Source organism: Maniola hyperantus, chromosome 3 (assembly GCF_902806685.2).
Source record: "Maniola hyperantus chromosome 3, iAphHyp1.2, whole genome shotgun sequence".
NCBI classification, from domain to species: Eukaryota; Metazoa; Arthropoda; class Insecta; order Lepidoptera; family Nymphalidae; genus Maniola; species Maniola hyperantus.
The window spans coordinates 8,442,379-8,457,048 of record NC_048538.1 but is presented as its reverse complement, the minus strand read 5'-3'; the positions used below and the strand labels follow the sequence as shown (position 1 = coordinate 8,457,048).

Below are 14,670 nucleotides of genomic sequence, written 5' to 3'. Positions count from 1 at the left end.
TTTGGGTGGTTTTCCAAAATCCCCGTGGAAACTTTTTGATTTTCCAGAACAACAAACTTTTATACCGGCTGCAAGGTAATCTATGTACCAAATTTCATTTAAATTGGTTAAACGGATGGGCCGTGACGTGAAAAGCTAGCAAAAAGACAAAGTGACTCACTTTCGCATTTATAATATTAGTAAGTATGGATGGGGGTATAAAATAAATTGCCAATGTTTTTAATAGGTACAAAGTACCTATGCGATGCGGTAATAGTAGCATCTAAGTAGTTTGTTTTTTTGTCACGAAGGGAGGTAAAGACTTTTCATTCACAATGCGTCGTAAGCTCAAGCCAATATTTTCAAGCGAATATCTCTTCGAGGACTTTGTCATTTGCCATTGTTGGGTCACTGCTGTTTACGAAATCAATCGCGTTTCATGACGCCGAAGCGATACTCTAAAAAGCCGGAATAAAGGCTCAAAACCGCTTCTATTTGAACACAAACAATGGATGCTCACTGCTAAGTAGTCTCCTTATTCTCTCACGCCTTCCTCTCGACTCGGCGTGCGAGGTCCTAGACAAAGTTTGAAGTGAGTGCAACAGACAACCACTAACACAAAGTCATATATATCGGTACAAATACTAATTGGTAAAAGACCTATGCAAACAGAACATGAGAATTTTTACTTTGTAAATGGTAAAGTGGACATGTCTATTTGTCTTGTTATTTAGAGTGTGGGTGCCATGCGTCTGGCCAGTCGAGGGCTCTTTAGTGCGAAGCAGGAAATACAGGGTTCGGGCTTCGTTCGTGGCGTTAGAGTGATAAATGCTCGTCGCTGTAAATTACACTACATTTAATATCAGATAGTGAAAGACAGAGTGGCGACAATATTTACACTGTCAAACTAATATAAGCCCGTCTGTGGTATTAGTGGTAAGTACGCTCACTTTACGTGGGTGTTGTTAAGCTTGATACTCCATATAAAGCAAACACAAATGTTACGAGATTCGTGTCATAGTAAATCATGGTTTTGCACTATTATAATAACACATGATCAACATATTTTAACCTCACTATTATATAGTTCACTAAATGATGTCCGCGACTTCGTCCGCGTAAATTTCGGGTTAAAAATAAATCCCGTGCGAACTCTTTGATTTTCTAAGATATAAATTAAATGTAGCCTATATGCGTTCCCGGGATGTAATCTATGTCTCTGTACCGAAAAGATAATGCTCGTGACTTCTTCGGTGTGGATTTAGGTTTTTCTTTGATTTTCCGGGACAAAAAGTAGCCCTTCCCCGGGTTGGACACTATATCTGTCATCAAATTTCTTTAAAAATTGGTTGAACGGATAGGCCGTAACAAGGTAGCAGATAAACAAATAGACAATCTTTTGCATTTATAATGTTAGTAGTATAGGTGGAAGAAGGATGAAGCTCTGAAACTAATTTTCTCTTAATAGGAATACTATTCTGTTTTATCACAGTGAGTAAGATTATTCCGGCGCATATAAAATTTGGATACAGTTAAATCATTCTTCAATCTTGAGAACTGCAGAGGTAATATCAAATTAATAAGGCGAGATTTGGCACAATGACGTCAGTACTTTCACGCCTATACAAATCTGATTGAATCGAAAGAAGTATTATAAAAAACAGACCGGCAAAAAAGACACACTAAATAACATCATAACCTACATTCCAATAATCCATTTGGTGGCACCGTGTGCCGGGCTCGTTGGTGCTATTGAATGTGAATGTTAAACGATGTTGAAGTAGGGCCATATTTGTGTGGTTCTCTTTTATCGGTCATTGTGACAGGCATCGCGACTCGACTATATACTGATATTGATATTCATGTGGCGGCCCGTTCCGAGGTTTCTTACGCACAGTCGCACACGCTGTAAGAATTCCCTTCATCGGGCACCGATAACCATGCAACCGTAAAACAGTAGGTACCTACATATTTTGCCAACAAACATTCCTTTACCTTTATTATAGAAATGTAAATGAAACATTTGTAGTATTTGTAATTTGATAATAATAGATGGTGCCCGCGATTTAATTCGTGGAGATTTAGTTTTTTTTAATGCCGTGGAAATGCCGTCTTTGATTTTTCACGACAAAGTAGCCTATGTCCGACTCTGGGATGCAAACTAGCTCTGTACCTGTCAAAATCGATTATTAATGGATATGCACGAAAAGATAGATAGACACACTATGCATTTATAATCTAAATAGGTATATAAAACGAAAAGGGGACTAACTGACTGATCTATCAACGCATAGCTCAAACTACTGGACGGATCGGGCTGAAATTTGGCATGCAGATAGCTATTATGACGTAGACATCCGCAATACAAGTCCTGGAAAGTGACATAGGCTACTTTTTATTTCGGGAAATCAAAGAGTTCCTAAGGACTTTGAAAAACTTAAATCCATGCGGACTAAGTCGCTGACATCAGCGAGTAGGTATTTTAATAAGAGCTCATTATTGCTACTTAAAATTCCTCCTATATACATATCTCTATATATAAAAATGAATCGCTAAATGTGTTGCTGATCGCAAATCTTGAGAACAGCTGAACCGATTTCGCTAATTTTTTTTTTATAATTTTCCTTAAAGTACGGGGATGGTTCTTACGGAGAGAAAAATTTAAAAAACTCCTGAAAATTAATCGACTGTTAGGCGGTACGAAGTTAGCCGGGGCAGCATAAATTAGGAATTAGGAAGAAGCACACGCACCTGTACTTAATATAATTTAAATACTAATGTTTGTAGATATAAAATTCTTATCTAACAAAAATTAAAATAATGAACAATCACTTAAATATCTAGACATAAGTAATATTTAAAGTTGTAAGGTTATCACAAATTGTTTGATCGTTAGGTTTATAATTCGACGCGAGTATAAACCGTTGATAAATCTCATTGAAACCATGAAATCAAAGTCACGTTTTCAAATTACGATTATACCTAGCAAGTGAAATAGAAACGGTTTATGTGTTTTTGTGGCAAAATAACCGTTTCGGTTCCTTGTGATGTCTAGATATTTTTGCAAAAAAGATTTTATCACAAACCTAATATAGAGCTCTAGAGTTTGAAGCTTTATAATACTTATTCATATTGTTACGCATTTTTGCAGTTTACCACCATCACTAGTAGTTGGTCTGACTTAATTTAGGTACCTATAGGTAATTTAGGTTCCGCTTTCTTTAATTTTTATAATATCCTCTACCCTAAGGTTGCCTGGAAGAGATCGCTATTTTAGCGATAAGGCCGCCTATTGTACATGCTATCTTTGTTATATGTCTGTGTTTTGGTTTTGGTGTACAATAAAGCATATTTTACTTTTTACTTTACTTTTACCTAGTTGGCACCCTCAAAAAAGAAAAGTAAAACAATTTAATGTGTAGCTACTTATGAATATAATTTGGCTAAAAAGTTAATCATTAATACGTTATTATAATAAGTAAAATAAGTTGGTAAATATAGTTTTGTTCAAAAGTAGCGTATAAGAATTGAATGTGTCAGGCTGCAAAGGTCAATGGTACCTGTGAGTCCCACATTGAATTGCCCACAAGTTGCAATTTCTCAGGAAGCGAGGGCGCGTGGCCCACAGCCGTGGCCCCAGGCGTCGCCCGCTCGCCGCGAGCGCATTCTGTCACGCCGGGACTCTGCGCGCGCATATTGACGCGTTTCATTAATGCACAGTCACTTAATAGTTGTTTCTAAATTCTAACCTCTAAGTTATACATTTTCCTCTATTATGGAAGCTGGTAGTCATGGAAAACCAAACGCAGCGTGCGCAATATATAAACAAACGTAACGGTTACATAGTTAAATATTTTTTGTTCTTAATTTTATAACAACGTGATGAAGTTAAACATCGCTGATCAGCGTTCGTATACGATCGACAAGACAATATATCGTATTTCATTGTAAACAATAAGAGCTGCTGCTATTGACCTTGTGTTTTTGCACCAGACTAAAAAATGTTTGTACTCATCAGGGCCGTCAAGAAAATAGCGTCATCCAGCCATTTAGCTCCCGTCAACTAAGCGTAATTCCGTAGCCTAAGTGCAAAGCATTTACCTAAAATTTTAAAACAAAAGAATCATAAGCTCATCGGCCTTGCTAGATTAACATCGTCAACATTACGTAGATTTATAACATGTTTGTTATCTAAAATAAAAAGAAATTTCAAACTTACTCATCAATGCCTTACCGAAATCATGGATGAAGAATGCTGAAATTGTGCACAGATTGCGCACAGAGGTACGCTTTATACGTAATGTAGACAAGGAATAAGGCTGAATTTTTTGAAGGCGCTACGAATAGTCGCTAATTTGCTATACATAATATTATAAAAGACTTATTCTGACTGACTGATTGATTTATCAACCCACAGCCACACATATAGCTGGGGTTAGAAAATTGAAATTTTGTTAGTACGTTTTTTATAACGTACCTATGCACTCACTAAGAAGATGTTTTTGGAAATTCCTAAGAGGACTAAATAAGGGAATGAAAGTCTTGAAAGAAAGAAATGTAAATTGGTATTGGCTTTCGGTTAACAATAAAAAAATATCAGTGTTTCGGGATTTTTAGAAATTCCACCCGTTCTTTGTTTTTCAAAAGTGCCAATTGAGTGAAGCCCGTGGTGAAGCCAGCTAGTTACATCATATGTCATGATATTACTGAATAGGTACCATATTAAAGTTCTGGAGGTCATTATGATAAAGATTTCTTAGAACTTAGACCAACTTAGAATAACAAATACTTACTATTTTTTGTTTTTAACATAATATTAAGTATAATATTAAGTAATTGCATTGTACGGTGTAATTTTGCATTAACCGTAAAAAATACAGATATAATTTAATGAGTTTAAAATATCATTATTTCGTTACGATTTTGTTGCACCAACTAATTATATTTTGAAATATTTAGTTCCTTTTGTACATATATATATTGAATACTTATACGAAATTAAAATAAATTAAACGAAGAAATGTAGAGAATAATAATTAAATCAAACAAAAATGTACAAATAAATAATGTTTATGATTTAGCGCCGAAATATATTAAAGAGATTGTTTTATCAAAACAGCGCATAGATAATTAATTAATAATTAAATAATTAATAACAATTATTAATAAGAGATACAACTGGCAACTTAAAAATCACCTTAATAATATACGAGTAGATATTATGATAAAAAAACTCGTAGAACCAAGCGAAAAGCTGAGCTTTTGTTTCTAAAGTAGCGGCATCACAAAGTCGTGTGCCGTGGCACCCTAAAAGCAGTGAGATGTTGGTGCATTAGAGCGTGCAATGTCCTGTAACAACTTTAACAAGACTGGTGTCAAGAAATACCAGTTTATATCATTTAATTATATTATTATTGGCGCTGGAGCTGATTCCACTATCCTTTTTTAAAATTCCATTACAAATTGGTATAGTTAAATTGGTTTAAAGTACATAATTTAAAAATTATTCAATACTTTTCAGAACTTTGAAGTCAGTTCACTTTAAAAAAAGTTTCATTAAACTTGTCAATTTAGTTTCGTTTTGTGATTGTGAACAGCCTTAGCACCAATGTTTTTAAGCTTACCTCTTTGTAACCATGAGTAAGGCCGCGGATACACCTGTAAGTTTTATTCACGTAAGTAGCTTACATGATTAACTTACAACGAATTTACTAATGTAAACACTCTTGTAAGTAGGTACATTTACATTAGTAAATTTGTTGTCAATTAATTACGTAAGCTACTTACGTGAGTAAAACTTTCAGGTCTAATCGTGGCCTTTGGATCAACAACGCTTAAGGTTTACTGTTCTATATACAATATCTCGCTGTTTAAAAGCATCTTTGGGTAAGGGCTGGTAGCGTCGAAGGGCATCAATGGAACCTTCACCCCGCACTTGAACTCGCATCGTCGCGGCCGCGAGCTTTGCGCAATCAAGCGACTCGAAAGCGTCCACGTCGTTTTGCACTCGCGGTGTCCGAGCTGCATGGTTTTGTAGACCATAATAGTGACACTTTGATTACCAAATATTCTACAAAATCTAAATATATAAAAGGAAAAGCTGACTGACTGACTGACTGATCTATCAACGCGCAGCTCAAACTACTTGACTGATCGGGCTGAAATTTGGCATGCACATACTCGTAGCTATTATGACGTAAACATCCGCTAAGAAAAGATTTAAAAAAATTCAAGCCCTAAGAGCGATCACGCACTCATCCGATCCGAATCCGTGAAAATACGAAATATAAAAATGTCTACGTCATAATGGCATAAGCTAGCATGCAAATAGTTCTATGATTACTTCGGAACGTATTTTCCAGGTCTCGGATCGGATGAGTGCGTAACCGCCCTAAGGGGGTAAAATAGGGATTTGAAATTTGTGTAGTCCACGCGGATAAAGTCACGGGAAGAAGAAGCTAGTCCCCCGACAAATATTTAGATATGTACCAAATAACTATTGCATGGTATTTGAAGGTTTGTTTGTATAACATAAAATAAAAAAAGATTTCGCCCATCGGTAGTTAGTAGACTAAAATAAATATGTAATCCAATAAAATAAATCAATGCCAATATTGTTTAAAATTAAATAGCCAAATCCATACATTTACTAAATAAAATATTATTATGAACATCAGATAATCATTTCAATATTTTTCATACGTTTCAAACGCTAAAATAGACTACAGCTCTTGTTAGTACGTATGTAATGCAATACACAATAATTCAGTGCTCTACGATCCGCGTTTGGTAGGTCTAAACTTTTGATAATATCTAGCTTATTCCCGTGACTTCGTCCACGTGGACTACACAAACAAACACCTGTTTTACCCTTTTAGGGATTGAATTTTCAAAATCCATTCTAAGCTGATGTCTAGGTACGTCATAATAGCTATCTGCATTCTGCATGCCAAGTTTCAGCCCGGTCCGTCCAGAACTTTGAGCTGTGCACTGATAATAGATATGATAGCTTCGAACTCTAAATACGCATCATTGTTGAGTGCAGAACTCTAAGCTCAAAACATTAGACTCAGATATTATATTACTTATTAGTGCCTAAAATACCTACGTACCTATTATTATGATTGATACATACGATAACGCGAGAGCTTGATAAAAAAGCGGTGAATAGTTGAAGTGCTAATGATTATTTTTTTTAGCTCCATTTAGATTTCAAGCAATATTTTACGATAAAATTATTATTACTTAGCATTCTTTTTATTAGTTTAAATTATTCGTATTTGATTATGTTATGTTTCTTTAATAACTTTGTAGTTTAAGCTAATTGTATAATTGCCTAACTATTCAACAATAATTATAATTTAATAGCGTTGCTTGTCTATTTTTATCCGACTACGGCAAAGCCAAAAGGAAGGGTTGTGGTTTTGGCTGTCTATTTATGTATGTATGTTTGTATCTCTGTGTTATATTATACTGTAGCAGCTAAATTATTGGGCCGATTTTGATAAATGATGTGTCAATTGATGTGTTGTTATGGTCTGGGTGACATAGGCTGCATTTTATACGGACAAAATCGGTCTGACGGATGTTACATCCAAAAAAGTGGGGTAAAAAGTGGGATAAAATAGTTTTTTGCTGTTTTAAAGTTTATTTTTGAGTGGGATATCAAATGAAAGATGAAAGAATACTGAGTTCATAAATATCAATATAGTGTACTATTAAAATATTCCAAGCGGCATAAACAATTTTATATAATATTTCAGCGCTTATTAAGACGACCATAGTTTGGTTTTAGTTTTCAACTTTATCTTGTAGTAAGCTGTATTGTTGCGTGGCAAAATGTTTATGGCAATAGGCAAAAACTAAAAAGGGGAAAAAATCAATGGCAGGATGAGCATTCGATACGCGATCTTGTGTAAAACACTATTATATTGATTAATTTTTTTTGAGCATTTTATCGAAAATAATATACAATTAAGCTGCACTAATATCCCCATAAACTAGGTAATGTTGAAAGTTTTCAGAATGGAAACAAAGTATCTTTACGTTTTATAATTTAGATCTTTTTAAAACACTTATTGGGGCCGATTCTCTTGTACACAATCTCTAAACTAAACTAAATTAACAGTTCCAAACCTAGTGCTATTCTTTTCCGCAAGCAACATTATGAAAGGGATAGCAATAGATTTAGAGGTGCCATTTTAGTTTAGTTTAGAGATTGTGTACAACGGAATTTGCCACATTATATTTGCCATTTTAGTTGGGACGGAAAAATGCTTATTTTTGCGTAGAAATCATATTTTAGGGAATGCAAAAGTAATCATCTGGCCCTAATTCAGGATTAGAGCTCGAATAGCCAGATAAAATGATTTTTCTTAAATCCCATACTTTTTTAGGGTTCCGTACCTCAAAAGGAAAAACGGAACCCTTATAGGATCATTTTGTTGTCTGTCTGTCTGTCGGTCTGTCAAGAAACCTACAGGGTACTTCCCGTTGACCTAGAATCATGAAATTTGGCAGGTAGGGAAAAATCTGAAAACCGTGAATTTGTAGTTACATTACATTAAAAAAAAATTGTGGTCATGAATTACTAATAATTAGTATTTTCGATTTTCGAAGTAAGATAACTATATCAAGTGGGGTATTATATGAAAGGTCTTCACCTGTACATTCTAAAACAGATTTTTATTTACTTTTATGCATCATAGTTTTTGAATTATCGTGCAAAATGACGATAAAATACGACTGTAGCACTGAACCTTTGCGCGAGCCTGACTCGCACTTGACCGTTTTTTTATTCAGGAGGTGTATGTAGGCTTGCTTTGTCGTGATAGACTATCCTACGTCGCGTCGGTCGGTTAGACTTCAGAAAATACTTTAGGGAAATAAATTGACTATGATAAGCTAATCTACATTTACTGTTGTAACAAATACCATAGCAATTCATGGTATTTTTAATGTGCCTCTAAAGCGGTCAACATTCGTTGAATTCATCTTTATAAACCAAAAACCTTGGCAGGTTCTGGATTTCATGCTTGTATCTTTAGATCTAAGTTTCGTAACTTAAATAACATTTAATTTTTTTTTTTGAGCTTCTCAGTTAATTTTTTACAAAGATCTGTTGCGCCAATTAACATGAGTCACCTTTGGCCTTCAGACAAAAAGTGATGGGTCTATCGAGAAAAAAGTTTCCGTGTCCTTTATTCTGTCTGCCTTCAGGATTGCCTAGAATCAACCAAAATTTGGAAGGTAGGTACCCTATGTTTGTATGTCTCGATCAAGGACATATTCATTGTTTTGTTTGGTGAATATTAATTTTGATAGACTTAAATCCTATCATTGGTAAAAATAATGCGCCCACGATAGAATTTCAAACACCGCGAGGCTTTGCTAATCTTGATCCATCAAGATTAACAAAGCCTCGCGGTTTTTGAAATAAGAATCAAACTTTTAATCAAGTTCCAACTTGATCGTGAAATGCAGCAATCATTAAATTATTACATTATTACATCTTTTAAAAAACATCAAAAAGACGTTCATGTCTCCCCATAAAAATTCCATTTTCTCATAAATTCGACAACTTTAATTGATAACTTGTTTACTTTAATAATCAAGGATTTTTCAAAATTGTTGATTTTTCAAATTGTGAATTCTATTAATTTGAAAATATACAAGAATTATATACAAATTGAAACCGGCTACATAATAACCTGACTATCTATGCAATCTATGACAATAAAAAAATTGAAATTAAAAATATTCGTTTCGGATTGGATACTGTTCAGTGTACCAACCTATTGTAATTCACACAAGTAATTATCGGATTTAACTTTGGCGCTAACGGCACAACTTAAAATTTTCTGAATGGTAAAGAAGACAATGCGCAGAATCTACATCTAACTTTTGCTATGAAGTGCTATTTGACAAAGGAATCGGAATTAGGCCTGGACTCTGGAGATTATCATAATATATTTTGGTTACAATAACCAGACACAGGTGATTGATTATTCTCATATAGCTCTGTTCTATTTTACAATATGTCTGTTACGTTTGCCTGTAATTTACGTTTCCTTTACACCTGAGAGAATATTTTGATGTCTGAACTCTGAACAGAACATCGTATTTATAGTCAACAAACATAATATATAAAAGGAAAAGCTGACTGACTGACTAACTGGCTGAATGATCTATCAACGCACACACACAACGATCATTCAAATTACTGGACGGATCGGACTGAAATTTTGCATGCATCATGACATAGACCTACGCTAAGAAACGATTTTTGAAAATTCAACCCCTAAAGGGGTAAAACAGGGGTTCGAAATTTGTGGTCCACGCAGACGAAGTTCAATTTTTCCTTGTTTCTGTTTTGTTATTAAGTATATTCTTATTGTTACATTATTGACATCTTTTTAAATTCATAAGTTCATAAATAAAGTGAGGGCTCTGCGTCTGCCTCTTTGGCGCTGTTCTTAATAAGTGCCGAACGGATTTTATGCATAACTCATATTTAATTACATATTTAATTTCCAGCTACTCAACGTAATGAAATAAGCGGGATTTATTGATTAGGTACTTCATTGATATATAAAAAATAAATTATATACGAAATAAATAAAAACCCACAAATCGAAATCCACTGCGTGGTTAATAAGTAATGTATTCTTTAATAAAAAGCCTTTGTCGAATAATAGGACACAGGTACAAGTTGCAATTTTATTGACATTAATGTGCGTACTAAATATTACAAATTAAGTTCTTAGTAGTGACTAGTGTAAATGATAGTTTGAATGCATAATGTAGTTTGGACGTATGAATGTTTGACGTAAGTTTGCAGCTACAATATTAAATGAGGTGTTGACTGTAAAATATCGGATCCGTCACGCCACTGGTACTCGATACACGTTCCATAGAAATGTTCAATGCTATTTGATTATAAAACACAGTTCGTTTTAATTTTTAAGAAATAACTTGATTGAAAACTAGAATTTAAAATATTTACTGTGTTTCTGAGTTAATTTAATATTTTAACATTTTAATTGTCCCTACCTTATGTAATTTAAGAGGTGTTTCAATTTTTCAAACAATAAATACTAAATTATAAATAGGACTTGTTTTACAAGTTGATACAGTACAGAGGTTTAATTTAACTATAATTTACCTACTACTTAAACTACCTATATAATTTAAAATACATAATTAGGTACCTATATACTACCAGGTATTTACTCTTTTTTGTAAAATATTAAACTTTATTAAAGAACGTAAAATCAGCATGTACCTAAAGTAAGCACTTAGCCTTAATTACTAATTTATACTAATTTGTAAGTAGGTATAAATAATTTAGTTTTTGTTCCGGATCAAAAAGTGAATATGAAGTACTTAAATTATTAATTGGTTTGTTGTTGTGTAAATTTATTAAATAAGTGTTATTTAATTAAAATAGTTGTGGCGAATGTTCTAATTTACTAAATATATTGTAGACATAAAAACCAAACTCATATAATATGATCTATTAGTTTTCGTAGCACTGATCTCGTAACGTAAAACAAGATTTGTCGCGGTAGCGCTACAAAAGCTCCTGAACCGGCTTTTCAGACGTGTCGATGTTATACAAGATATTATGCTATATTATATTACTTGTATTGTAAAAATATACTTATTTTATTAGTAAATATTTTAATAATAATAATAAAATTGATAAAAATGTCATTGAACTCACCTCACTTCTATTAGCAAGAATTCCGCGTACACTTCTGTAGGCAGCTCGCAGGCAGTAATAGAGTATTCGTTAAGTGTGTGTCACTGTCCAGCAGTAAACAGTTAGTGTTATGATATTGCGGAGCGTGATGCCTATGGCACGGCCGGGCCGGCACTGACGCAAGGCGGGCGCTCGCCCGTCGCCGCCGCTCTCGGAGGCTTTGCAGCCCGAGCTTTCAGCGAACACGAACCGCACGCACTGCACACTGCACTCGCCCTCGTCTACCCACGCGTTGCGATTCTTCTTTATCGTCTACTGTTCCGAGCGCCCGTCGCGCGTTTGAACTCTGCGCAGTGTCCGCTTTAGCGTATAAATATGAGGCTCGGTGGCGGGGGTCGGCGCCGGACCACGACGCATCGCGAATCCACATCGACATAAATTGGAGATGCAGCCGGTGTCCTCCCAATTGATTTTACTGCTTATCTATCAGTTACAGCCAATTAGCAAAAGCTCGCTTCCCGAACCCTGTCACGACTTCCGTATACTCGGCGCGAATATTATGGCGCGATTGTATAAAAGCTCGATAGAGACCGATGAAGCAACTGCGTCCTTCAATAGCATGCACACGCCCTTAAAGCCTAATGTCACATACGACTTATATAACGACGTAGAATATTATCTTCTTAGCATTGCTTGTTGTTTAAGTCGTGGTAAATTGTAGGAGTAGTTGATAGGAGCCCTAACAAGGAACAGTAAGGATGTAACATTGCGGTGTCCCAATATAGATACTGTCTAAAAGCTCTCGTCTAAAGCTCCGGTGACTGGTCTGACCAGTACGCACATTGAATTGCATAGACTTGCATAGACAGCCTACGCAATGGACCGGCGATAACACTCTTTCTTCATATATATTAGACGGGGGAGAGACAAAGCAATATTGATAAATACGATCTTACTATTGTACCACAAGAGACAAGTAGGTACTCAAGTAAGAATGTTTTGTTTGCAAATAGGCGGCTTGTTATCGTAATAGCAATAAATATTCCGTAGATAGATATATACATTGCAACGTTGCACTGCAGGAGCAGTTTATTGTCTCTACTCGAAGTTCGATACAATGTTTTTCAAGTTACTTTGCAAAGATTCTGAATATAGGTATGTCATAATACATATATACGCAACATAACGCTCTAGGCTGCGTCAGATTTTTGAATGCACTCGAGTTGGTTTCTTTCAACCTTTAGAAAATAAAACTTTATTGTTCTACTAAAACCTCATCATCAAAATCCACCACTTACGCAATTGGTAGGTAAGTAAATTTGTAAGAAACGTAGTACCTACGTTCCCTCTATTCAAGTTGTGTTAATTTTTTTTTTTTTTTTTTTTTAATTTTATTTGAATAAACAAGACTTTTAAGAATGGCAAAAGACTTAGCATACACATGAATGGTTGGTATTCAAGGGACATCCATTCGTTACTTGTTATGCATTTCGCGGTTACGTCCGTCTACGTATATTATAATAGCTTTTCACGGCTCAACCGTTCAACCGATTTTGACGAAATTTGGTACAGAGATAGCTTGCATCCCGGGGAAGGACATAGGCTACTTTTTATCCCGGAAAATTAAAGAGTTCCCAAGGAATTTTTAACAACTTAATTCCACGCGGACGAAGTCGCGGGCATCAGCTAGTAATTATATACTTTTTGGATTCTACAAAAAACAGTGCTTACAAATATTCCAAAAAAACAACAATAAAAGTATGTCGACTAATAATATCCACTGATCAGTCATATTATTGCAGTTACTTACTATTTAATGCTTATCATTTAAACACTATCTAGTGGTTTATTTTTTATACTCGGTTTAAAACCCATATGATACTCAAATACCTCTCACTTTTTACAAACTTTTACTTTTGAACTGCGGCTCACTTTTATTATCCATACTTCCATACTACATATATTATACGCGAAAATGTCTGTCTGTCTATCTGTCTGCTAGCTTTTCACGGCCCAACCGTTGAACAGATTTAGATGTTTGGAGACAGTGTGTATCGTGGGGGGCTACGTCTTATCCCGAAAAATCGAAGAGTTCCGCTTGGATTTTGAAAACCTAAATCCAGCCACTGATAATATAACTAAAATGAGTTTATGAGCTTGTATAATATTATATTATAATCTTGTGAGTCGTGTCATATAACTTCTCTACTAGCATTTGCATTCTTCAGACTTCCGGCGTCGTCATATGCTTGAAACTCGAGTCAAGCTTTTTTTAGGTTCTATTCAAGGTTGGACTGTATGCTTTTGGGTTGCGACATCTTAATGGGTACATTGATTTTTATAAACAACTTCGGCTGTTTAGCTCGAGTGGAGTTTTTGAAAATCGGTGAAGATGACATTTCCGAACATCCTGAAACGCGTATTTTTTTACCAAAGTTTATATGAAAGTCCGTAATTTTTAAAAAATGGCGGACTTTCGTACAAGTTTTCATTCCCAATAATTATAACCAAATTAGAGGGGAAATTTCCAAAATCGTTTCTTAGGGAGTGCCTACGTCGTAAGATCAAAAGGCTACGACAAAATTTCAAGTTTCTAACCCCAGGCTGAGTGTTGATAGATCAGCCAGTCTCTCAGGACAAGTCGGAGTGAAACATGCGTTGGGTGTGTTTTGGAGGGTTTGTGTGGTGTTGCATGGTGGTGGTGTGCCTATTGCTTGCTTGGTGGCTTGCTTTTCTATGCCATAAAAGTACTTAGCACTGGGAGGGCGGTGCATATCGCATGCTGCACGTTACACTATACAATCTTTCCTTCTTTGCACCTGTGTTCCTTGTTTGTACAAGAGACACAGGAATACCGAAAAATGTCTGACATCGATAACTCAAAAAAAATTATTCTTTAGGTAGGTACCTAGCTACAAAAAAGCTTCATTTTAGTTACCGCAGCGTTGTTGTTGGGTTTTTTGTTTGTGTAAAGTACTTATTACTTG

At 35.1% G+C, this 14,670-nt stretch overlaps 1 protein-coding gene across 1 annotated transcript in view; it reads right to left on the bottom strand.

Annotated features, from left to right (window-relative positions):
* The window catches only part of tnc (tenectin), a 54,482-nt gene extending 42,473 nt beyond the window's left edge, over positions 1–12,009 (bottom strand). Inside the window, exon 1 of the mRNA XM_034984572.2 lies at positions 11,705–12,009. The gene's annotated coding sequence lies outside the window, so the exon portion shown is untranslated. The remainder of the gene's footprint in view (positions 1–11,704) is intronic.
* Positions 12,010–14,670: the final 2,661 nt, after the last annotated feature.